The 26,022-nt window shown below is 43.8% G+C and overlaps 1 protein-coding gene across 11 annotated transcripts in view; it reads right to left on the minus strand.

The window, feature by feature from the left end:
• The window catches only part of PHF21A (PHD finger protein 21A), a 200,972-nt gene extending 179,338 nt beyond the window's left edge, over positions 1–21,634 (minus strand). For 8 of the 11 annotated variants that reach the window (XM_040980165.1, XM_040980169.1, XM_040980166.1 and 5 more), the window contains exon 1: positions 18,125–19,816. The gene's annotated coding sequence lies outside the window, so the exon portion shown is untranslated. Of the gene's footprint in view, positions 1–18,124; positions 19,817–20,007; positions 20,257–21,377 lie in introns of those variants that run through there. The other 3 variants (XM_040980159.1, XM_040980168.1, XM_040980161.1) reach the window with 3 other exon arrangements.
• Positions 21,635–26,022: the final 4,388 nt, after the last annotated feature.

Below are 26,022 nucleotides of genomic sequence, written 5' to 3' on the forward strand. Positions count from 1 at the left end.
CAGAGGAGGATCAAAGCGCTGCATCTGTGAAGACCCCGTCCCCGCACTAATGGCAGCTACGGGAGCTCTTCTCTCCATCAGGATGACAGACTCTGTCTCTTAAACACAAAGATCAATTCTATAAAAAAAAAAGTCACCGAAAAAAAGTCATTGGTAAACACCAGATTTTAAAAGTATATAAGAAAAAAGCTAAAGTTAAATAACAAGTTGTTAATGGGTGCATTAAGGAAATTTTATGAAATAGTATCAATAGACACAGAAGAAATGAGTGAAGTGCTTGAGATAAAATATCTCAAACAAAAGTAAATTCAGCAGGATTCAAACAACTGAATTTTTAAAAATTAAAGCACAATAAACCCAAGTATTGCCAAAAGCTTATCCAAAGACAAACACACACACAATCCCCACCCTAAAACTCCTGCCTTGATGGAGCCCTAAATACACTGCAATCCTTGCTTTTAAACACACAGGAAAACTCCTGCTGCTCTGATAGCCAAGGATAATGACAGAGTACTTCCAGACAAACGAATCACTGATGCTAGCTGCCAAGGACAACCAAAACTAACTAAATAAAATCACCGCACCTTACTGGGCTCCATCCGGCCTCACTTCTCAAGATAGTACCACTGCACTTAGCAGGCTGTGAAATGAGCAGGTGCTTCACAGGCTACAGAACGTTAGCCCCGCCCCTTCTCTCTCTCTCCCTCTCGCTCTCACACACACACCATAAACACACACACACACACACACACACACACACACGCACACACGAAGAGAATGATATTCTTTACGCTAAAAGGGGCTGAAGAAATGCAAAGACTTCTCTCGCAGGCCTAAACAACTAAGAGTAGGCCTTAGCAAAGATGTAAGGGAAAGGCCAAGGCTTATCCCAAATTCACGTTTCAAAGGTTAAAAGAATTAACATTTATTTTAGTGAAATAGGCTTTGGCAACAATCCATGCTGTAAAAAGGAAAGAGAAATTAAGATTTCCTCCCCAGTTTCTACCCCTAATGAAAACGAGAATCTTTTCTCTCTGACTCCACAGATTTAGCAATAGAAATAAAGAACCCAGACTTAAGGCCTAAAAACTAAAAATGGCTCCATGCAACTCACATTTTTAAAAACAACTATGTATTCTAACAGGCTTTGTTATCATTAATGAACATTTATCTTTTTATCTGTACAATGAGAAACTAAAGCCACAACATGCTAAGAATTTTAACTTCAGAAACAAAACCCACAAGGAAACAAAAGTTTGAAGCACAAAATCTTCATCATGTTGGTAAGTAAATGGTCCCAAACCTTGAAAGTGAAAGCAATACAAACCTAAACAAGAAGTTGTTTGCTTGATATTAGTGCTAGCCTTAAAAAAAAAAAAAAAATGTTATGTTACAGGAGACCCAAATCAGGGCTTCCATTAACCTTGTTTTAAAAAAAATCCCATGAGCATGGATTTTTTTTCCCTAAGTCTCTTCATCAGAGCAGCATGGGGTCCCATTAGGCACCCTATTTTACTTCCACCTTATAAATAACATTAGCTACTCGCTATTTCCATGGAAACCAAGTACAGAGAAACCCACTTAAATGAATACCGGTTAAAGGAATAAGTTTTATTTTAGAAAGGTTTTGCCGTTCTAGATGAACTCTACCGGGGAATACTACAAAGTCTTCTTAAGTGTAATTCTAAAAAATATATCTGTGGTGCAGAGGGAGCTTATTAAAGGTCCTGCTAAATAAGTACACTCCTTGCACTAAGTGTGCCAAACAGCATCACAACCATTAAAAACACAGTTTCAACGTGCTGCACATGGGTGTGGATGCACGGTCGCCACTGACTGTACCTCCGTATGCACTGCCTGGGGTGGAATAATTACTCCTGTGGGTCTCATTTAAACTGATAAAACCCAAGGAACTCAGAAATAAGGCAATAGTCACCTCACTGACTAGTTATGAACAGGCCTGCAATCGTGTGCCCTCGTGTAGCTCTACTCCTCCGCAGACACAAGCAAGGGCGCAGACAACTCCTGGGCTCTTCACCGCTGTCGCCAGGTCCGAGAGCCTCCTCAGCACACTGCCTGTTATCACACTCCTGCTCAACACAGAGAAGCTGACATACGTGACAGACATCAGAACTTCAGAAAGTTCAGAGACAACCTGTATTATGAAAAAAAAAAAAAACTATACACGGATTTCAAATTTTTTTGCAACAAAAATAAATTTCCTTTTATTTTTACTGTTGAAGTCCTTCTGTGCCACCTTAAGTGTACTAAAAGGTACCCATTAGTAGTGGCCCCTACAAAGGTGGCAGGCAGGCATAAAATCCAGGCATTCAAAACTAAAAACCTTAAAATTTTCAAAGACGCAAACGGCAAGAGAAACAGAAATCTTTCCAGCAGATGTGGCTCTTCATTAACATAGTGGTGGGTATGATATCTTCAAAAAGTAAAAAGCCAAATGAAAATAGTATTATCTTAAAATGGGCTACCAGTATCAAAAGCACGAGGTAAGAAAAGAGTTAACATTCTCACACACCATTTTCCTTTGAGTACACTAACGTTTCTATTTGTACTACATGTTTTGAAAACACAAAATTACTGTCTTGGTATGTAACGCACAGCAAAGACTGGCAAAACCCTGATAACCGTTTAAGTGCAAAAATGAATACCTGGGATTTGTTATATTATTCACACTACTTTTGTACTCATATAGGTTTTTTTTTTTAATGTTTGTTTATTTTTATTGGAAAGGCAGATATACAGAGAAGAGGAGAGACAGAAAAGAATATCTTCCATTCACTGATTCACTCTCCAAGTGGCCGCAAAGGCCAGAGCTGAGCTGATCCAAAGCCAGGAGCCAGGAGCTTCTTTTGGGTCTCCCAAACTGTTATAGGGTCCAAAGGATTTGGGTCGTCCTTGACTCCTTCCCAGGCCACAAGCAGGGAGATGGATGGGAAATGGAGCAGCCAGGACACAAACTGGCACTCATATGGGATCCTGGCACATGCAAAGCCACTAGGCCTCTGCACTGGGCCCCTCAATAGGCTTTTAAATTTCCCTAATGGTAACTTTTTCAAAAATCCTGGAAAGTTAAGGCTCTTGCCTCAAATGTGCTTTTCTTTATGTCTAATTAGTTAACAGACAAAATGCCTCCTGTAGATCTTAGCAGCTACTGAATCTGAATCCAATATAGCCTTTAGTTTGAAAAGTAGCCACAATAAACTTTGAAGTTTTACTTTACTTTTTTTTTAAGATTTTTTAATTTTTATTGCAAAGTCAGATATACAGAGAGAAGGAGAGAGAGAAAGATCTTCCACCCGATGATTCACCACTACCCAAGAGACCTCAACGGCCGGTGCAGTGCTGATCTGAAGCCAGGAGCTCTTCCAGGTCTCCCATGTGGGTGCAGGGGGCCAACGATTTGGGCCATCCTCCACTGCTTTCCCAGGCCACAGCAGGGAGCTAGATGGGAAGCAGGGCTGCCAGGATTAGAACCGGCAACCATATGGAATCCCGGCACATTTAAGGCAAGGACTTCAGCCATTAGGCCACCACGCCAGACCCAAGGTTTTACTTTTCTTATCAAACAACTTAACAATTCAAAGTCACTGAAAGAATTCAGAAAGACTCCTACTTCACAATCATCAAGAGACTGAAACAAATTAATACACAGCAAGGGGGTCTACAATCTGTTAAAGTTTTAAGGTCTTGATAATAGTTCTCCTTGCCCAAAAAGTAATTAATTACAATGGTTTTGTTTACAGGAAAAATACAAGGGCTGGTCTAGTGGTGCAGTGTTTAGGCAGTTCCTGTCCCAGCTGTTCCATTTCCATTCCTGTTCCCTGCCCTCGACCCCGGCACCCATGAGGGGGACCCAGATGAAAGTACCTGGCTTTGGCCTAGCTCAGTCCCGGGAGTTGAGGCCACCTGGGGAGTGAACCAACAACGGAATATCTTTTCCTTTGTTATTTTTCCCCTCTCAGTGTTAACTCTGCCTTTCAAACAAATAAATCTTTTAAAAGAAAAAAAAAATGAAGACAGCAAAGTCTTTGGAAGAAGTGATGAACAAGTTATCCAAGGGAAGAGACAGCTGAGACAAAGCAAGCAGACAGGGTTAGGAACAGCAGTGGAAGGATGTGAGCAGGCCACGGAGGCATCTTCTGGCAGCTAGCATAGCACCAAGCGGGCAGGGGCCTGCACAGCTGCCTCAAGGACAGACACCTGCCAAAAGTGGCACCATCTCTTACACACCAAAACCAGGGCTGAACTGAGTAGTTCTTTAGCAAAAAGGTGCGCCTAGAGCCTGTTTCCAACCAGAGTATGTATTAAAGTGAGACACACTCCTCAACTCTCTACAGTTCCATTCCACATCCCGCACCAGCAGCGTCTGCCATGCTAGTTTTAAAAGTACAACAACTTCTACTTATTGGTTACTCTGTGGCCTATCACACAATTTTTTCAACAGAAAACTCTACAGCCTGCCATAAAAATGCTCAATTTTAAAAATGTATCTTGAGCTAAACCTCAGCACTTGATTAAAACGTTGTAATTCCTGCTCAAAACACAGAAACAACATATTAGGAACACTGACAAAATATTTAAAACAGAGAAAATATTTCTATTTACCTATTTGGCCTTTACCAAATGGTACAACTGAGTAAAGGAGAACAAAAAGTTAATGGAAGTTTATGCTAATTAACTCAAATGTTAGCTGATGGCTACATCACAAGCAGAAAGTTTTGGTAAGCTTACAAAAATACTGTGTGCATTGTTCAATCCCAGAAAAAATCTACACAGATCAAACATCAAAAAAGTTTCAGACTCAGATCAATAGGGAATGAGTAACATTAATTATTTTGCAGCTAACGGTCTTTTCCCTTCCCTCGATTACAGGCAGCCAGGGAAACAGACAGATACATTCAAGTGCAACCACACAGTCCAAAGGAGATATCAAAACTTGATTTGCTACCAACAACCTCCCTCTGTTGTGACATTGCTCATAATCAAGCTGTTCTTGGGCCCAGTTACCAGGCTCAACAATAGGCAACTTACAACAAGTAAATACAGAAAGAAAAAAAAACAATTACCCTAAGATCAGGTTCCAGGTTCCAGGTAAGAGGCAATTTCACAAAGGCAAAATGCCTCAAATCAGAAGGCAAATAAACTATGTTGATCATTACTGGAAACCCTCTGTGTACCTCTGTCTCTCAGCTGCTTAGGCGAGTTCCATTCATCATTAAACCCACACAGGAGACCTCACGGGTTTCACAGTGTCAGGCCCATGAACTGACCAGCTGGTTGGTATTCTTCTGACATCTGAGTTCTAACACCTGGCCTCCCGCTGACCTGATGCTAAATGACCTACTCCAAAGCACATCAGTATCTTTCTTGGTGCTGGACTTATTGGTTGTTGGGGGAAGGAGGGCTTGAAATCAGCTTCTATTGCCAAGCGTGTTGATAAACTTAAACTGAGCTGCAATATATACTTAATACGCTGTTACAAAAAGAACGTATCGCCAGGTATTCCTTATTTTTCCCAAAAGTATTCACATATAAGGATCAACTAGATAACACTTTTATCATCATCTCTCATCACAGCATTTCAGGGATAAGCAAACAAACAAACAAACAAACAAAACCAACTCACCTTTCTACCCAATCATTCCATATTTACTCTTTTTCCATAAACTTTTAGTGGGAGTGTAACAACAATACTAGCAGCAACTATCATTTATGACATATCTTGCGATTTCCTCATTTCACCTGCACAGGTTAGCACTGTCATCCCCATAGCACAGATGAGGAAACCAATTTGCAATACCCGCACAGGGACTGATATACAGCACATCCAGTATACACCTTTTCTGGGGGGTACATTAAGTAATTAGTCCAAGGCCACAGATGTTCAACTGTAAGTGCCGGCACCGAGATTCCAAAGCCAGGGATCAGACACCAAAGCTCAGGCTCCTGCCCCGAAATGCAACACCTATGAAGGGAAGAAGGGAGCAAAGAATAAAGGTACGGATTCGGGACTTACAGTCAGGCACTTCTGTAAGTTTCTCCATTAGCTCATCCACCCTCACAGTAACCTCAGATACTGGATGCTGTTATTTATTCATTCCAGTTCTACAGATGGAAAAAATGGAGGCAGAGGCAGAGAGGGCCGAGTGGCTAGGCAATAACCTCAGCCTCTGACACGTGGTCAGGCCAGGACTTAAGCCTGGGTGGACCAACGCTCTGCATCACTGAGCTTTCCCACCACAAACTTCTTTACCTGAATGACATGAAACTAAAACTAAATTTTTCATCCAATTATGAAACTGTTAAGTTTAGGTTAACTGAAAGAAAACTAGTTGTGCCCTTGTAAGTATGCGCAGCAACTTAACAGGCGTGCAGGACATGCCCCTGACGACCAGCCTGCTCAGGAAGCAGCACCCTGTGAAGGCGCTGAGGAGCCTCCAGCCCTCCTCTCCACACGCACACCCACCCTAACCACGCGCTGCAAGAAACAGGTAATTCAGAGATGCTCCAGGGCCATCTCCAACAAACTGAATGTCACTCTGGAAATAGCTGAGTGAATGCAGTACCCTTCCATCACCCGTTCTTCGCAGACACCATTAAAGAAAACACCGCCAAAGGAATGAATGAATCTCAGTTACTTGAAAATCACAACAAATGTCCAATGATAACCACACATTTAAATAAGAAAAAAAAATGCAAAATTCTCATCATTTTGTAACTTGTCCAAATTCTTCATTTAAACAGCACTAGGCCTCTTTAAAAGACTCAGTTCTTGGACTGCCTTCTTACCATCCATGTGCCTGGAAGGACCAGCGGAAAGTCCAATTTCGGTGCAGAGTCCAAAGATCTCAACATGCACATTTAGAACAGCAATCATTACTGCTGCATTAAAAGTTATTGGGCTTCTCATCCTCGTAACTGCTGGTGTAGTGATGTATTTATTTACACAAATAAGAAGAGTCAGCCACGTCCTTAATATCCTGTATCTTAACATGCAATACAGAAAATAAACATAAACAATGGGACTGGACCTGGAGGGACCAAGAACTTCACACAATGAAAACAGGAACTCTTGAGGCCCCCTCCATTGACATCGTAAAGTTGCCACATTTTCTGGGCTCTCTTTTGAATTAATGTGGCATCTGTTCCAAGTACAGCATGCTAACATTTTACTAAAAGATATTTTCATTCTACATTTGTATCTGGTTTGCTTTTTATTTGAACTCCTGTTTTATTTCCGTGGTCATTATTCCCTAAAACCAAGTTGTCAATTTAGTATTCCTAATCTATCTCCCCTGGGCGCACAGAGGGTGGGGAAGAACCATCAGCTTAAAAAATCCTCTCCTAGCAATAATCACAATATGCTCTGCATATAGATTAAGTAAAGGAAATAAACAGCAGAGAGATTGTTGTAGGCTTTTTAGTATTGAGTCCTGATAAGTTAACGGCATCTGTTCCTTTTAGAAAAAAATAATTCTGCTCTGAGGTGTGTTGGGGGGGAGGGGAGGGGAGAAGTAAACAAACACCAGATAAAATAATTCAGTTTACAAAGTTTGGTCTCCATGAAAGGATGATTTTGATAATTTACCCATAGCTAATTCTCATCTAGTGATCACTGCCTTTTAAGACATCCTCAAAGACGCTGTAGCAACAAGCCAAATACAACCACTTGTACTTAACATGCATGCTGCATACGCTACCCTGTTACGTCATATCAGGCACAGAGAAGACGCTTACCAAGCTATCCTGCGTTCTATAAACTGCCTAACAACAACAGGAAAAGGCATTGCCACCTCAGAGCGAGCAGGCGCTAGCAGGGCCGGGTGCCTGGCCCTCTGCTCAACACTGTAGGAAACAAGTGAGGCTCAGGCTGCTGTCTTTCAAGCTCCCATCTCTCAAGGCCTTTGCTCCATGGCTCAGCCTTTCACAGAAAGAAAGACTGTTTCTTTAAAATTAAAGAGCTGCGAAAGATCACTCCAACTTAAAAGCCCTGCACCTTTCACCAACTGTCCTCCAGCTGCCCACACCCCCACCACACCAAGGCTGCCTCGGGTGCAAGAAGGGCCTCTGTGTGCACCCCTCCACCCCCTGAGAAATTACCATTTACATTCTTAAAGCACATTCTTCTGTAAAAGCCAACTTTTATGTTTGACATAAAGTACCAGATCAGACTGTTCTATATTTACTTCATGGTCATAATTGTTTAAAAAAAAAAAAAAAGAAAAAGAAAAATGGGGACAACAGGTCAAGATGAATGAAACTAGAAATAACAAGCAAGGTAGCTTAAGCCACTAAGCTCCAAGTCTTGTCTCTGCCTCAGTTTCACCACCCATGACATTAACTGAGCTCTCTGTGCACTTACAAGACTATTAAGCAGAACAGAACACTCTGACGGGCAGGTCAGAGCCACTCAAAAGGAAAAGTACATTTGTGAATGTCAACAATGAGAAATAATCAACGTGGCTAAACACCATCTACAGGGGCACAGCAGGTGGATCACCACTTGGGATACTGCATCCCATATCACTCCACTGCCAGGGAGTGAGTCCAACCTCAGCGTTCTAATCCGGCTTTTGGGTAACACACCTGGAGGCAGCGGAGGCTGCTGGCTCAACTGCCTGAATCCCCCAGCCACCCACCTGCAAGACGTAGATGGAGCCCCTTGACCTCAACTCAGACCAGACCTGGCAATTGGGAAGAAAGCTCCTTGAAATAAATAACAAATGAGTAAATACACATGGATAAAAGCACTGGCTATGCTGCAGCTGAAATAAACTGTTCTACCCTATCAGATCCAAATCTTGGAATTTGACGGCAAGGTGTCAGCACCTTACTAAATGTAAATCAAAAAAGACTCCAAGGCTGTAAGGAATATATTCAAAGACTAAAAAGCCTTAAAATGTTTGTTTCAATGAATTTCACACCCAGAGATACAGAGAGATCATTTATTGGTATGCTTCCTACATGTCCACACTGCCCAAGCCTGAGCCCTCAGTCCAGGTCTGCACATGGGGGCAGGAGGTCAAGCTCCTGAGCCATCCATTTACCTCCCTGGTCCTGTATTAGCAGCAGACTGGAGTCAGGAGCCAGGCGTTGAAGCCAGGGACTACACGGGGGGACTAAATCATCCCTAATCACTAAATTAAATGCCCACTTTTTTTCAAACATCTATAATTTTTAAAAAGTACAATAGCAATGTAAGAATCATTTTAATTAAAAATTACAAAGTAGACTATGACAAATAACCTTAGCAGTGAGTTAAAACTCTCAAAGCCAAAATTAAGATTTGTATTTATTGTAAATTGTAAGAACTTGAGTAAATCTTTTTTTTATACCAGAAAAACAAAGAGCATTAAGAAACGTCACCTTTTCTTTCTAATTGCTTTTAAAACGCCAAGGCTTATCAGCAAGGCATTTGGATAGGTGATGGTGGTGAGGTCGCCATGAAGATCAAGAGCCAGCATGAACGCCTGTACAGGCCACCATCAGGAGTACTGCTACTGATCTGGGATTCTATCAATGAAAATATTATTAAGGGTTACCTTGGGTTTAAAATTCTGCTTGTGAAGACTGAATGAGTAGTTCTTAACAACCAAGGAGATCATTAGTATAAAAATGAAAAACAACAACAAAAAAAGGCACCTGGAAACACAATTGCTCTTTGTGTAAAACATCTGTGAGAAGCTGCTAGTAGGACCGATTTCTGAGATGACGCCTCTGTGAATTACCATACGGCACAGAGGACAATGTTGTCACTTCAGATTGGCAAACATTTTTTCATTTTTAGAAATAATAATGGCATGAAGTAAAAATTACAAAAACTCATAATCAGTCTATAGCATGAGGTTTATAAACTAGATTTTATCCACCTCTCTTCCAACTTCATTCCCCCTCTGCACATAGGCCCCACTGCCAAAGGCAAGCAAGTTTTAAGAGTAAACTTCAAGAGTATTATATAGAATTCCATTTGTCTTTACATGTGTGCACATATGTGTGCGTGTAATAAGTACAGAAATGCACAGGAACCGTTTCACAGTAGGATGAGAATAGGATGACTTGAATGTTCTACTTTACCATACCTATGTCACTAGATTTTTACTTAAAAGAGTGGTGGGGATTGTGGCACAGCATGTTAGCTACAGCTAAAAAGCCTCCATCCCACACAACTGGATGGAAATTTTCCTATCCAGCTTCCTGCCAGTGTGCACCCTGGGAGGCAAGAGATGACAGCTCAACAACCTGCATCCCTTTCACTCCCAGAGGAGATGGCTTGACATGGGATTCCAGTGTGTGGCTTCAGCCTGGCCCAGCCCTGTTACCAGCATTTGGACACAGAAATCTCAACCTCTCTCTTTCATTCTCTTTCCTTCCTTCCTCACAAACCCCTTACATGTACCTTTTAAATAAGTAAACTTCAAAAAAAAAATATATATATATATATACACACATATACATACATATAACCGAAAAGGACAGTTATTCAACCACCAAAATGTTAATATTACTTAAAGTACTGAAAGCAAAGTACTCGTGCCTATGAAGAAAATGAGTAACCTATAACCTACTGTGCTACAGTACCAATCTCTAAGCTTTAAGCAATCACTGTTAGATGTTAAATGCCAGTCCACATTCTGCCCTGTGCTGGGCACGAACACCCAGAGATGAGCAAAGGAGGCGCCATCCCAAATGCTTTCACTGCCACTGCATTTCTGTGATTATTATTTCTAAAATATTCAACCTAAGTCAACCAAATCAACATGAAAAACAGTCTCAAAATGATTCATTATAGCTGTGGCCATTTCAGCAAATTGAAAACTTTGTGAGTAATTCATTTTCTAGGTTTCTGTGGGAATTACACAGTTTAGTAAAGCACTATAGACATTTATGAGCAGGACGCTCAGGAATCAAACCTAGGCCCGAATCCAGGTGACACCACTGGCTACCTAGGTGATCCCAAGGAAATTCCCATTTCCACATCTGTAAGTGGAGGCAGGATGATAGTAAATTCTTGGGATACTAGTGTGAAGCTTACACTTAAATGAGATCTTACATTTAACACTTACCATTACACATAAACACTCAGTGTTCTCAGTAACATTTTGACAAGAGCAGAAAAATCCTATAGAACAAAAACCATTCAAAACTTGCAAACATTTCAAATGTGACCTATATCTGCTCTCCAAAAGTAGATATCACATATGTGTAAACTGGTATGTTACCACATACAAATATTTTTTGACAAAAAAGCCTTCACCTTCTCAAAGTATCTGGAGGTTGGATTCCTGGCACCTGGTCCTAAGCCCAGCCTCCTCCCAGTGCAGACCCTGGGACTTCTAAGCAATGGGGCTCCTGCCGGACCCTGGCCCGGCCCAGCCGGCTCTCAGAGGGCATTTGGGGACTGAACCAACAGATAAGAGCTCTTTTTCTCTGTCTCTCTCAATCTCTAGGCCTCTAAAAGAAAAAATTTTCGAAAATCCTATAATTAAAACTTATTATCATAACACACTAGGACACTTACAATATCTATAATACACAAAAACATACCACAATATATTGTCAGGAACTATCCCAAAAATACACATTAAGAACTTACCCATTGATTGTTTTGTTTCATGTTGATTCTCATATTTAACATTTAAGGATATTAGTAGTAACATGACATAAATACATTAACATTGAGCCACTTACTACTGATTAAAAATTCGATGTGTATATTCATCTACAACTATGTTCACAAGTATTATCTCACCTAATCTGTTTAACAGCATAGTAAAGCAGGTTCTTAGGATTTCCATCTCACCCTAAGGAAAACTCAACCCAGCAAGGTTGAAGTTCCCTAGAGTGTGGAGCCAAAGGTAAGACTGCAAACTAAGTCTGTGATGCAATCACAACTGTTTGGTTTATGTTGGCCTGAAATATTTCACAAAAAAAGAGAAAGCTGTGTTCAACAATTTAAGTAGGCCAGCATTCAACAATAAAAGTATTACTCTATAGTAAATATACACAGCTGTCCAGTCCCACTCTCTTTATTTCGTCCCCTTTATTCCAACTTCAGCATTTCAGAACTCAGTAAGTCTGTATAATGGATCCAAGCCTGCTATTTTCTGTACCTGTCAATTAATAACAGAAACCACTTTCCCTTATATGCAATGTAGCCCTCTGTGTTTAACTTCTTTGTAAATGCTGAATTTATTTCACTTTAATAATAGGCCTTTTAAAAAAAGACAAATGGATATAAAATAAGAGCATATAATGTAGAACCGTTATCAGACCAGATTCCATACATTTTTGACACCTCTAGAGAGTCTAGTTAATGTCAAAAATGTACCCTAACAAATTTTAAATCACAATTATGAGGGGTGAAAAGGTTAGTTTTATTACAGCGGATTGGTTTGTTATGTAAACAAGTACTTAAATAAATACTACTAAAGGCAGAGTTTTCTTAAATAAACACAGCAGCCCTCAGTAATAATATTCCAAGAGCTCCACACAATGGGGGGAAAGCTGGAACAGATTACCGGCCAGCTAGGCTGCAAACGCACTTGCCTGGTTCTGTCCGCAAGCGAAAGCCCAGAGGAACACACCATAACTTACACTCCTGAGTTTTAAACATTCCTGGCCATCCCCCTTCCCATCTCCAAACAGGTAAAAGGGGCCATCCATGCAAATTAAAGAATCCTACAAGTTCAAGAGCCTCAAAGAGGTCACTGCCCTTCAACAATACATGCAAATACTTGGAGAGTTTTTTGGACCCAACATTTTGAGTACAACCCAGACTTTTCCTGGGGTTGCTCACTGGCCCCCAGCACATCCATCCCTAACACTGGTGGGGTGGGGGAAGGGACATGGCATGCTTCTAAACACAAGAGAATTTTCTCAAGGTGTGGTAGACACTGTGACATCAGGTTCATCTCTTTACAGGACTTTATTTTTACTAAGAAACCAGTACACGCTCTCTTGAGTACAAACATCATGAACAAAGGAACTGTCATGATCCGGAAGCCCAGTGAGGGCACATTAAGGTCCAATGGCATTGAGTGCGGGACAGGTCCTGCCTCAATGCACAGCACCCAGGGAGAAAAATACCAAGGAACTGCTCCCTCATTGCCATAAGCCAAAACCTTCAAGGTCTTGTTAGAGCAGCCCCAGCTTCTGATCAAATTATAATGTAAAATAGAGGGGAAAATGTGAAGCAAGCTCTTCTGATAGAACAATAGCTACTGCTGCTGCTCCAACTCACTGAGCCTTTCCTACATGTGCACTGCACTACGCGCTGTCACCGACTGTTAACACTCCCCTGTGGCGACCCTCCGTGGCAGAGTAAAATAGATTCCCACCCCTGAGATGGAAATGCTGCAAACGAAAAATATAAACCAATTAGAGCAAGCTCACCTTTTCTTTAGTTTACCTTTCAGGTTACACATTAGTATTAAATTTATACCAAAAGAATATTTATATTCAGTAATTTGTCTTCCAGTTGGGGAGAGATTAGCATTCAAGATGTTGAAAAGTATTATCGAAAACTCATAAAACTAAGAACTAAACACTGATCTCAAAAAAGCCTCTCATTCAACTTTAATAAATAACTGTTCCCATCAAAATTAAGACAAAACAAACAAACAAAAAAAACAGGGGATGGAGGTGAGGAATTTCAGTAAGAAACTTCTAGCATGCACACCAGCAACCAATGATGCTTTATTTGTAAAGAGACTTGCTATTATCACCTGCAATTTATACATATTTTACATATAAATTTTATATTAGCTGATAAAAAATAAACTAAAAATGTTAAGCTGTTTCTGAACACTCAATTTAGAATTTCAACAGCTTAATAATCATGATGTGATTAACCAAACTTTTACTTAGCAGAAAGTTGTGAGCTTGGGAAGCTGTGTATAAAATGGAGTAGGCAAGAGGGAAGGGTTCCCTGGGCTGCTTAAATCAACTACAGGTCCCAGCATGCAATGCTCCAATCTGAAGCCAAGTAAAGAAAACCTCACAATGCACCTTGGGAGTTGTAGTAAGTACACCACTTTACTCTGCAGCAGCAAGTTTCAAGAAAGTCTGACTAGAGAGTACAATTTGACTAGATCTTATCAGGATCTAGTCAAATTTAGACCTAATTTGTTTGCTGCCAGCCCTGACAAATAATTTCTCTAGTATACATTAGAAAAATGTTATGTTAGCTTTTACATCAACATTTTCACATCAGGAAAAAAAAAACTTACAAAGGATGTTATATTACAAAACGTTTTAAAAGCAAAAAGATCCAACAGGATGAAAAAATTGCTTCTCAGACTTATTTTTTAGTTTGCACTGGTTTCACACTTTCTATCCCTCCCCACAAAATGTTTTGTTTTCCAGGTTTCCTTTTAACAGTGATCCAAGACACACTTTTGAAGACAATTCTCACGAGTAAATATTTCCCATACTCCAGTACTGTCCCCCAAGAAATCTACTTTTGTAGTAACACGTACACACATCAGCACAATAGCAAAAACCAAAAATACTCCAGTTCCTCTCTGTCATGCCCTACTCCATATGCATGCCTTCCACTCCCCACTCCTAATTCCCTTCTACACACCCAGAACCACACACATGCAAAGGTTTCGGGGGGGAGGAGGGGAGGAAACAAAGGGGGACCAAATTCCCACTAGAAGCCCATTTCTCTTATCCACTGACCTCTCCTGGAAACACAAAGGATCTTTATAAGCTATTAGTAACATGCCCTAACTCGAGCCGGTAAGTCTGAACTGTCCTTGCGTGTACGCGCTTCCTACACACCCCACCCCCTACTTTTTGCGAGACTCCGCAAGGAGGCAGAGAAAGAACCAGGAGCAATGTGCATCAGGAGGCCTACTGCAGGTGGTGGGTTATTTTCAGGCGACTGCACCTTCACAAACAGGCTGTGGAATACAGTCCAAGAAATTCCTAACAAGGAAAGATAAGCTGGCACACGAATTTAACACAATCCAACTAAAAATCACCTGCAACACATGCTACTACATCTCACCACAGAAGTGACAGGCTACTAAAGCATCTGAAGCTTCATCAATACAACGTACTGTCCATAAGGCCTGAGGTAGCGGTTGCCATGGTTACTATCACCCACTTTTATCAGGACATTATTGTCATTACCACCAAGTTTGGGGGATACTTTTTTGCAATTAAAACGACATCCAAAAAAACCCAAACATGGTTTAAGGCGTTACTTGTTAATTGGGTGGAAACATCAACTACTGTGTGATTTGAAAGTATGCCTCTCAGAGATGCACATGGTTAACAATACTTGGATCTGCAGCAGGAAAAAAAAAAATCAATTCCTTTCTGCCGCTCCTTCTCCTCAAGCTCTGACAGTTTGTATTCTCAATGCAGCCAAAACAATAAAACAAAACCCATCTTTTTGGCTTCTGTGTTTAACTTATGTTTTTCCCCTGGCCCCAAACCTAGTCAAAATAATGCCTAGATCATTGTCCTATTAGGCCCCATCCTCTTTCCATATTCATATTGCTGGGCCACTTTCTTGTCTAGGAAACCAGAAAACACGCCCATGGCTGATTCCAAAAGACAGGAAAGAACAGTTTCCTTCAATAAAAACCTGTTCACTAACTCTTTACCTTAACACACACACACACACACACACAACTTAATGTTGGGGGCTGGAGGATTTGCAGAGGCTGGGAAGGAGGGATAATAAAACTGTCACCTGAAGGTCTAGGGAAAGAAAGCTGGGGTAGAAAAACCCATCGGAAAACTAACTTCACAAAGAATCTCCACACGGAAGAGCTCACCACTGCACCCTGTGAGATGCGGTGGGCAGACCAATCACAGCACAGCTCATTCTCAGAGGTCTACAACAACACTCTCACTCAACTCCTCAATACACACTTTACAACAGCCTCCTAGACACACAAATAGCAAAACACAGGAACAAGAAAACAGATTCTATTTAAGAAATAATTATCTGCAACGAGTTTAATATGCTAACATACTACCGCTTAAAAAAAATCTCAAAGCAATCAAAATACACTCCTGGCAAAAATGTGATCAAAATGCATGGTAATGCTCCCACCGAACACTCAGGCCTACCAAACACCCGTGTATAAAAGTTTCCGAGCGCTCAACATAAGTCAGGAATACTTCCCAAGACAAAGATCAGGTGAAAATTCAAACATGTTTCAAGAACTCAGTCCTGAATATACATATAAAATAATTCTGTCAAAGGCTGGAGACTTTAATCCCTTCCATTCTCCTTTTGAATAGCAATTAAATATAAAAGCTCCAACAATAAAACAGTAAGGATACAAAATTTACAAGCACATTCCTAAAATCTTAACTTTAGAATTTCTTCACAGCTTTAACATCCACTGTCTGAGGAATAAAAAGTTAGCGTTACCCTGAGAGATTTCATTTTTATTTCAACAGTTCAATGATGTCCTCAGTGTATACAGAAGTGAGTTCTTATATTTACTATCTATTTGAAACTACTTCATAAACAGTCACTCCTAAAATTTAAATTCTGACAGACTCATAGGAACAAAGATCACCAATTATCTGTATTATATTATTTTTAATTTTCAAGTCCAATTTGTAACCAGAGCCCATCAAGAAAGCCACAACTCAAGACTGTAAACTCTAGCTCTCTCTCTCACACACACACACTCACACACACATTTACAGAAAAACTCCTCTAGAGTAGTCATTTTCTTGTGCATCTTTCTCAAGCACAAAGCAACAACATGTACATGTACCTCATGCTAACAGATATATATTTTTTTTTCACTGGGAAAACAAGGTTAATAGGAGCTTTAGTCAAAGAAGAATTTCTCAGAAAGTTAGCAGAATCAATCAAAACTTTCCCAGTGACATCTGTTACTCTGTGTATTAATAAGACTCTATAGAGAGTCTGAGAGCTTAAATATTCATTAAAATCAAGCACTATCACATTAATGGAGAAAGGAAGAAAAAACTTCAATAGGGCACAGGACACATAGTTCATAAGATCTTCAAAAGGAAAAATGATCTTTGGTTTTATTTATTTATGGAAAGCTGTCTAAGCAGCATTTTTGAAAACAAAGCTCCAAAACTGTTAACAAAGAGATTTTCAGTAACCACAGTAGTATTTTCAAAACATAAATTGACAATGCAGTAGGGGTGTACTTTTTAAGGCATGAATTTCTCAACTGACAGGGAGAAAATTAACATTTTAAGACAAAAGCTTCTATCTGTATATTAATCAGTTGCCTCTCTCAACAACTGCAGGTCTGCATGGCTCCTGACAATTTACAAAGCACTTTCACATGCATTAGCTCATTTGCTCTCACTGAGAGAAAAGTACAGTAATTCAACTACAAAATAGGCCAAAATCAAAGCAGATTCATCATATTTCCTACCTATTTCTAAGGCTTTCCTTTCCCCTTCTCTAAGTTTTTAAAACTTTGACATAGAACTTTAAAAGCAACTGCAGCAGCATGTTATTTCCAGTGCTAATCAATGCGGCCAACACTAACAGAACACAAAGACTATATGCTGCAAACACTTCAAAATTGTTCAAGTCGCCGCTTTCATCTGTATGTAGTTATTGTCCCATGTTAAAGAATGGACACATTGGCAGTGATGTATATTCACAGATGTAACTCTATTGAAAAGTTCAAGAATCTATCTTTGGAGGCCAAGGTAAAGCCATCAACCTCTATATTAGACTTATGCCCATGGATTCAAGGGGAATCAAAACATACACACACAAAAGTCTCGCTCTCTCTCTTTTTTTTTTTTCCAACACAACATTTCCCCTTTCCAAATCTTCAACAACTTGGTCTCCTATTTGTAGGAGCACAAAGCTTAGAACTCAAATCACGCCAAGTACTTTTGTTTATAGCAATTGCACATCTTTCTAAAAAAAAAAATAGGTGCAATGATCCATGCATCAGTTTAAGACTAACTCCCTTTAAAACAGAGTAATTCTCCCAGAGCTCTCTGCCTAGGCCCAACAACCATATCAGCAAATCTTTCATGTAGAATATTACAGAGAGATAAAAAGTTAACCAAAGATTTCAGTATCCAATAGTAAATGCAATGTTAAAACAGAATTTTTAAATTGACTTACTCGAATTCTTCCTGGAACTTTTAAGGTGTTAAATCCTGTTGTTCAGGTGAGGCTAAGGATAGCTGCAGTAAGTAGCAAGACCCTCAAAATTTAAAAAAAAAAAAATCTTTATCTTGCTGTAGCACCTCCTGCTGGATTGCATTTAGAGATCTTCATGTAAGCAGAAGAGTATTTCTGAGGTAGCTCCTTCCAGAAGACTGAATAGGAAAAAAGATGGACTCTTCAAAGCTAAAAGAAAATAGGGCCCCATCGATCACTTAACACCTCTTAAAAAATCAAATGTGCCAATGATGGGGTGGGTGTCTTTAACTTAAAACCATTTCACTTCCATAAAGACTTGCCCAAGTCCAGAGCACAACAGGCTTAAATCATGCTTGCAAAATTACCTAAAAACTAATTTCCAAAGCCTTCAAAGGCTCTAAAGAAAAAACTTTCTCATGAGCAGCCAAGTAGCGCCAGTTAAAATGCAAATTCGGTTATGTACCAAAAAGTCAAAGTCTGATGTACCCCAAAGCTCAGGGATTCTGTAACATGTTAGCCAGATGCTTGTATTTTGAGAATTTTCTGCTCTATTACTATGCCCTGCATTGAAGAGCAACCGTACATCTACAGAAGTCTTAAGTACAGGATTTTTTTTTCTTACAAACATCAGTGTAACTCCAAGCAAAAAAAAAAAAAAAAAAAAAATCCTCTCTGCTATCAAAAGATGCATCCTCGGATTTTAGAATGCCTTCTTCAAACCTCTGATATGATCCTGAACAAGCCAGCAACACAGATCCCACAGGAGCCAGAAAAAGAAACTTACAAAATTACAATAATACTATTTCCAATTTTTAAAAAATAGGTTAAGTTTCCTACAATGCTACAAGCCCATGGTGAAACTTTAAAATAAAGAGAGGAGGCAGTCTTCAAAACCAGAAAGAAAAGCTGACCTATTTACTGCCCAAACGTGAGTGCAAGCTAGATGTAAACAAATCATACAAATCCCAGAAAACTATGCTTAGCTTTTCTCCCCTCCCCCGTGGGTCCCCCACTCCAAGCCCTCGGTAACGCCGGGGAGCCTGTGAGCACCCCTTCTAGAAGAACACAGTCGGGCTGCTCACCCTAAAGAAATCCTACAGGATGCACCTAGGAAAAAGGGCTGCCTTCCTAGAGCGCACAAGTGCTTTTAAAACACACACACACACATACACAAAACAGGGGAAAAAAAAACTTCCATCAGCTCCAATTAATCTGATTCTAATATTCAGCTATCAATTATTAATACAGAAAGGCTCTTGCCCAACTTCCCCAGTTCCAGCATCTGCATTCCCGACATCTACTATTGAGAGAGAGGAAAAAAAAAAAAAAATCCGCACCCCAGCTCTGGGGCAGATCTTTGAAATCCGAAACACCAGCCACAAAGTTCACTGTCAAGGCCAGTGCCCAGGCCCACACACACCCGGACCTTCATTCCACGCCTGAGATTCAAGAAACCCACACTCGCAAGAGCCAGCCTTCCCCAACAGCACAATGTGGACGTGCCGAGTGAGATCCTCGTACTTCAAGACCTAAACAAAGAATATTTCAACATATGACCGGAATATGATGACACCAGATTCACCAATGAAAACAAAACCTGCCTTCACCATCAGCGGCCGTACCCTCCGTCTCCACAACTCAACTACTTAAGAAATCACTCCCGCACACATCTGCACCCCCCAAGCGGCCTGGGGCCTCCTTCGGGGGTACCAGCCACAGACAAAGTTGAAAGGAGACATTCTTCTCCCCCCCACCCCCCCAGCCCTCTACCTCCCCTACCCCCGCCCCCCACCCCCCACCCTACGCCCAATGCCCAATCTCTACCCTCCCCTCCCAGGGCCACCTTACTGCTGGCTACCCACCATCGTGAACGTGTGGTCAAGGGGAGGTGGGGGGGGGGCGAAATAAAATTTAAAAAAAAAAAGAAGAAGAAGAAGAAAAATCCTAACAGCACCGCTCGGCAGAATAAAGAGACCCGAGAGGATGACGAGAAGTGTTGGGAACTGCGTGCACGGCGGGGCTGGACCAAACGGAAAGAGTCCCACTCCGCGCGCCCCTCCCCCCGGCGGGGGCGCGGGCGGGGGAGGGGCGGCCGCAGCCCCTCTCGGAGCGGCCTGTCCGCGGGGTCCCGGGGCGCCCCCCGAGCGGCCGCCGCCACCGCCGCCGCCGGCGAGGGGTGGGGTGTTGCGGGGGGGTGGGGGTGGCGATGCGGGAGGGCCGGCCCCGGGGTGAGGGGTGCACGGCAGACTCTCCGGAATAACAAGTTGCAGAAGAAGAAGAATAAGCGGAATTTCCCCAACGCCGCTGCTCCGGCCACCCCAGACAAATGCACCAACACACACTCACACACACACACACTCACACACACTCACGGTCGGCCCGGCAGCGTCAGCAGCCGCAGCTTTTTTTTTTTTTTCTTTAAACCAGATCCCTCAGTCACCAAACAAGATGGTTTTCCTCAGCGTCCTCCCCCCTAAAAAAATTTTTTTAAAAATAATAACCATAATAAAAACTTCACCCCGACAGCATCCCGGAGAAGGGGTGGGGGTGGGGAGATGAAAGAGCCGAGACGCCCGTGGCCGGGGCCGAGGGAGAGCCCAAAGCTGGGGGGGGGCTGCCGAGCTCCGCGCCCCCCACCCCCGCTCGAGGCCCCCCGCCGGGGCAATGTGACGCCCCCCGGCCCGCCACCCCCGGCGCGCCTCTTGTCACCCGCTCCGGCCCCGCACTCAGCGCCCAGGCTCCCGAGGCTGCTCATAAACTTACTTCCAATTTATCCTGGGGAGGGGTGGAGAGGGCAGAGGAGAGGAAAGGGGTGGGGGGGGAGAGAGACAAGGTTTTCCCATTGTCTTTTTTTTTTTTTAGGTGTGGGGGGGGGAGAGGCATAGGAAGGGCACGCAGGGGGGCGCCCCGAAGGGGAAGTTATGGCTCAAATCTCAAGTTGACTGAGGGGTCCTAACGAGAACACCACCATCACCACCACCCCTTTTCCCTCCTGCCTCCCACACACACCCCTCCCCTCCCCTCCCCCCAACCCCCCAAACAACAAACTCCAAGCAAGCAGCCCCAGTTCCTCCCAGAGACAAACACCAGAGACAAGACAGAGGGAGAGAGAGAGAGAGAAGGAGAGAGAGGCGAAGGGGAAGGGGGAGGGGAAACAGAGCTACTCCAGAAAAAAAAAAAAAAAGGAGCGAGAGGAGAGTGAGAAGAGAATGGAAAAGCTGGGATACTGCACCCTCCTGCTGCTGGCTGGCTGTCCCCCCTGGCAGCTGGAGGCAGGAACTCTGAGCAGGAGAAGCAGGAGGAGGAGGAGGAGGGAACTCTTCTTCATGGGGAGGGAGGGAAGAAGCTGGAGCTGCTGCTGCTGCTTTCTGCTGCTGCTCTGGGCCCCTGGCACTTTTGAGATATTAGTGTGTTAAGATGGTAGGTTGTTCCCTCTCCCTCCTCCTCCTCTCTCACTCACTCTCCTCTCTCTCTCTCTCTCTCTCTCTCTCTCTCTCTCTGGGCTGTTTCTTTCCTCCTCTTCCCCAGGCAAGGGAGGGGGGGTGGGGAGGAGGGGTGGGGGGAGGAACTGGATCCTCCTCCTCCTCCTCTTCCAGGAGACACACACACAGGGCCCAGGCCGGAATAGGAGCGGGGCGGGGGGGGGGAGGGAATCAGAGCAGCAGGCGAGAAACTATGGGAGACAAACAAGCCCAACTCTTCATCCTCCTCCTCCTCCTCCTCTCAGCAGCAGCAGCGAGCACCACCAGCCCATTCACCACCCGGCCCCGGGCCGCAGCACCTCCGCCGCCTCAGCCCGGGGATCCCTCCGCCCAGGCCCAGACACACACTCGCCCGCGCGGGAACCCGCCGCGCGGCCCCGCCGGCCCGCCGCCGCCGTGCGCGCCCCCGCCGCTCCCGAGAGCCGGGCGAGAGGCACAGGGGCTGAGGGGAGCGGGGACGAGGCCGGCAGGGCGGGGGGCCGCCGGGCGGAGTTGTACGGCGGCCGGCCCGGGCCCCCCGCGCCGCCGAGCGCGGCTGGCGGGACGCGCGGGGCCCAGCCCGGCCCCTCTCGGCCCCTCCGGGGGGCGGCGGCGGAGGGAGGAGGCCGGTTTGTGGGGTGGCGGGGGCCCGCGGCGGCGCTCGGGCGGGCGGACTACTTGACGTGTCGGTGCGGCGAATTTATTTCACTTTGCCTAAGGAACGGGGTGTGCTGCGGCCCCCATTGCCTAGGGAAAAAACCCGGATGTAAAGTGAGTGAAACTAAACTAGAGTGAAGTAGGGCAGCGGCAGCCAAACTCCAGTGCAGCGGCAGCGGCAGCGGCGGCCGCCGTGATGGGGGCCGAGCTCGGAGCGGCGGCAAGCTGCAAGCTCAACTCCGGCCCCGCCGCCACCGAGGGCCCGGGCAGGGATGCAGCTCGGCTCCCAGGCTGCCGAGGCGAGGCCGGAGCCCGCTGCGGCCCTCCACCCCCGCCCCTGCCCCCCAACTCCGGCGGCCGGAGCTCAACAACTCCCCACCCCGCCTCCCCCTTTCTCCTCTCGCCTGCGGGAGCTGCAAAGGGGCTCCGGAGCGGCCCCAACTCCCTCTAGTGCAACATTGCAGTTGGAAGGCGAAGAGAAAAAAAAAAAACAGTCGCGAGGGCAGCCACTGCAATGGGGGGGTTGGGGGAGAGCGTGGTCCAGGCAACAGGAGGAAGATGCCACCTCAAGTCGAATGCAACATGCCATCCCTGGCCGCCGCTCGCCCGCTCCCTCCCCTCCCCACCCCGCCCCCTGACCAAATAACTACCCTGGAACCACTTTATTAGCCTTGCTCAGTCCCACACTCGCTCCGGGGAGGGAGGGGGAACTAGGGGGGGCTTCACTCACCTTTATTTATTGCAGCTCCCTCCCCCCCTCCATGTTTTTTTATTCTTAAGTTCTTTTGTTCTAAGGGGGATGGTGGCATTTACTTTTCTGCTTTGTGTGGCAGGGCAATCGCTGGGAATCGGCCACGTAGAATCCGGCAGTTTGTCAGATTTTATTAGTGAAAGTATTTTATGCCTCTGCTACCTCCAAGGACTGTAACATGGAGAATTGCAGGGAGGGAAACACACACACACACACACACTCTCTCTCTCTCTCTCTCTTTCTCACTCATCAGAATTCTTGTTTTGAGAAATTTCTTGGCGGGGTGGGGTGGGGGGGAGGGCCTCGAGTGTGTGGGGGGGTTGGTGTTTATTTAGATTTTTCAATCGATAGTTTTCAACTTAAAGCTTAACCTGTTTGTCTGAAGGTATGACTGCATTCTAAAATAACCCCCGACCATAATGAAGAAGAGTAAAAATTCCTAGATTAAAAAAAAAAAACAATCTGTACTGGACGGTGATAACGATCTGTTGTGCACAGCGCGCTGGACTTCACGTAGCATTGGCCTTCGAATGTTAAATAACGATAAACCCCCAACCCCAACTGAATACAAATGGGGGGTGGGGTGGTTTTGTTTTTGAGGCTCAGCACTTTTGGAGCATCTGCCACTACGCATTTTCCAGGCATTGATTAGCCATGCGGCTCCCATAGGCATGAAGTCCAGCTTGTACAAATAAAGAGCAACAGTGGGGAGATGATTTCGCCCAAAGTCAAAGTGAGTCATTGGCAGAACCAGAAATAGCTTAGGACTTTTTATTGGCTACTAGTCACATCGTTTCCATTAAATAGTATCTCCTCTTCCCCAAGAAACAGCATTTAAAAATAAAAGCGGTATCCTTTACCGTGGTCTTTTCGGCAGAGGTGCTTTGAGATCACTGGCTATGAAGGTCTTTTCTCACTTACGTGACCTGCAAAATGAAGTTTAACTTCCCAAGAGAAAGCAGCTTCAGCAAAAAAATTTAAAAAAAAAATTTTTTTTTTACAAATTCTGATTTCTTCAGAAATAACGACTTTATTTTACATGGGTAGGCCATGTAAATCTCTGAGCTTTAAAAAAAAAAAACAAAATCACAACAGAAAAAGTGTGTAAGAGTTTGAGAGCGAAAATGAAAATACCTATAAGTGATTCAAGAAGCCTGGATGAACTGATAATGTTGGGAAGTTAACCCCATGACGCAGTCAAGATGGGTGAGGGTACCATGACCCAGCTTCACCACCTGGAGGGGAACCTTCCAGGCCAGGACGCCTCACCCAGTCAACCCAACCCAAAGCAACCCAGGCTGATGCAAAAGTCCCACATTTGTCACATTTATTCCAGGACAAGACTGGTAGTGTTCTTTCGAGGGGAGGGGGAAAGTGGGAGGAGAGTTAAATTGTTTTTTTTTTTTTTTTTTCAGAATTTCTTAGGGAAAAGCTCCAGAAGCTCTGTGCCTAAATAGATAGAACTGGTCAGCAAACGGTTTCCATGTGCTGTGAAATACTATTCTTTTGAATTCTCTTTAAACCATAAGAAATATTAACTTTTTTATTATGTGTATATATACATATATACACTTTTTTTTTTTTTTTGCTGTGGGATTAAAAAGCAGACCAAGGGTGAGACTGAGCCAAGGAGCTGTCATTTCCCAGTCCCTGCCCTAGAGGACTAAACCTGAACCTGTACCTGAGGAGTAAGTGGTTATGAAGATGTTTATGTAGCAATTAAAAATCAATATCAGGCAGAGCCATATACATTTTCATAAAATGTTTTCACCGAGTAATTGTCTGATACCATTCGAAACTATCAGCTCTGTGGAAGAGAATCTTCTAGATGGTGATTCCTGAGTAGGTCAGCTTTCCGTTTATGTATGTAGCTAGTGGGGAGGAGTCAGGTCCTGCAACCCCCCAATTCTGACCCCCTTAGAAGCATGGCTCCTTTTCAATAAGGCGCTTGGGTGACTGTTTACACCCACAGGGAAGGGCTGTTAGGCAGACTGCATGAAATCTTGAGAAGGGGTTGCCACAGTACGTGCCCCAGGACTGTACCTCACAGTGTTCCTGTGCTCTGATGCTTTTTCTGAGGGAACTCTATGCCAGGTGGACAGGTGATATCCCAACATCCTGGCAGTGTGCCGGGTGATTTCAGGGAGTCCCAGGTGGATTGTGGGGGCAGGGGATGGTTAGTTTTAAAGAATGTTTGACAACTTTTTTTTTTAAGATTTATTTATTTTTATTACAAAGATATACAGAGAGGAGGAGAGAGAGAGAGAGGAAGATCTTCCGTTCGATGATTCACTCCCCAAGTGAGCGCAACGGCCTCAACTGCTTTCCCAGGCCACAAGCAGGGAGCTGAATGGGAAGTGGAGCTGCTGGGATTAGAACTGGTGCCCACATGGGATCCCCAGGGCAGCGCGTTCAAGGTTCAAGGCGAGGACTTCAGCTGCTAGACCACGCCCTGTTTGACAACTTCTAAGTGACTGAGTAGGCCTGATGGTGGCTACCTGGTCGTCACACACTGGCTGGGTGGCTGCAGAGAGAACGAATGTAGTGTTTGTTATACAGGAAATCCTGCTCTCAAAGGCTATCTATCGTGAGTAAGAAAGGGGGAAAACGGGGAACAATTAGCACAAATTGGTGAAAATCCCAGAAATAACCTGAAAATTGAAAGATCACCATCAAAACTCCCTTAAGGTAAATCATTTAACTTTTAAATGTGACAAATACAATAATAATGGTGTACAGTAGCTTAAAACTTGCTCTCCACTGTATAGTGTGGCCCAATTAAGCCACACTCTGCAATGCTGGCATCTCATAGGAGTGCTGGTTCAAGTCCTGGTTGCTCCTCTTCCCAACTCAGCTCCCTACTAATGCACCTGGGAAAGCAGCAGCAGATGACCCTGGGCCCTGGGCCCCGGCCATCCCTGGAGGGGAGGGGGGCGGTTGGAACTCCAGGCTCCTGGTTTCAGCCAGGCCCAGTCCCAGCTGTTGTTTGTAGTCCTTTGGGTGAAGAA

Source organism: Ochotona curzoniae, unplaced genomic scaffold (assembly GCF_017591425.1).
Source record: "Ochotona curzoniae isolate NIBS_2020 unplaced genomic scaffold, NIBS_Ocur_1.0 contig_3432, whole genome shotgun sequence".
Lineage (NCBI taxonomy): Eukaryota > Metazoa > Chordata > Mammalia > Lagomorpha > Ochotonidae > Ochotona > Ochotona curzoniae.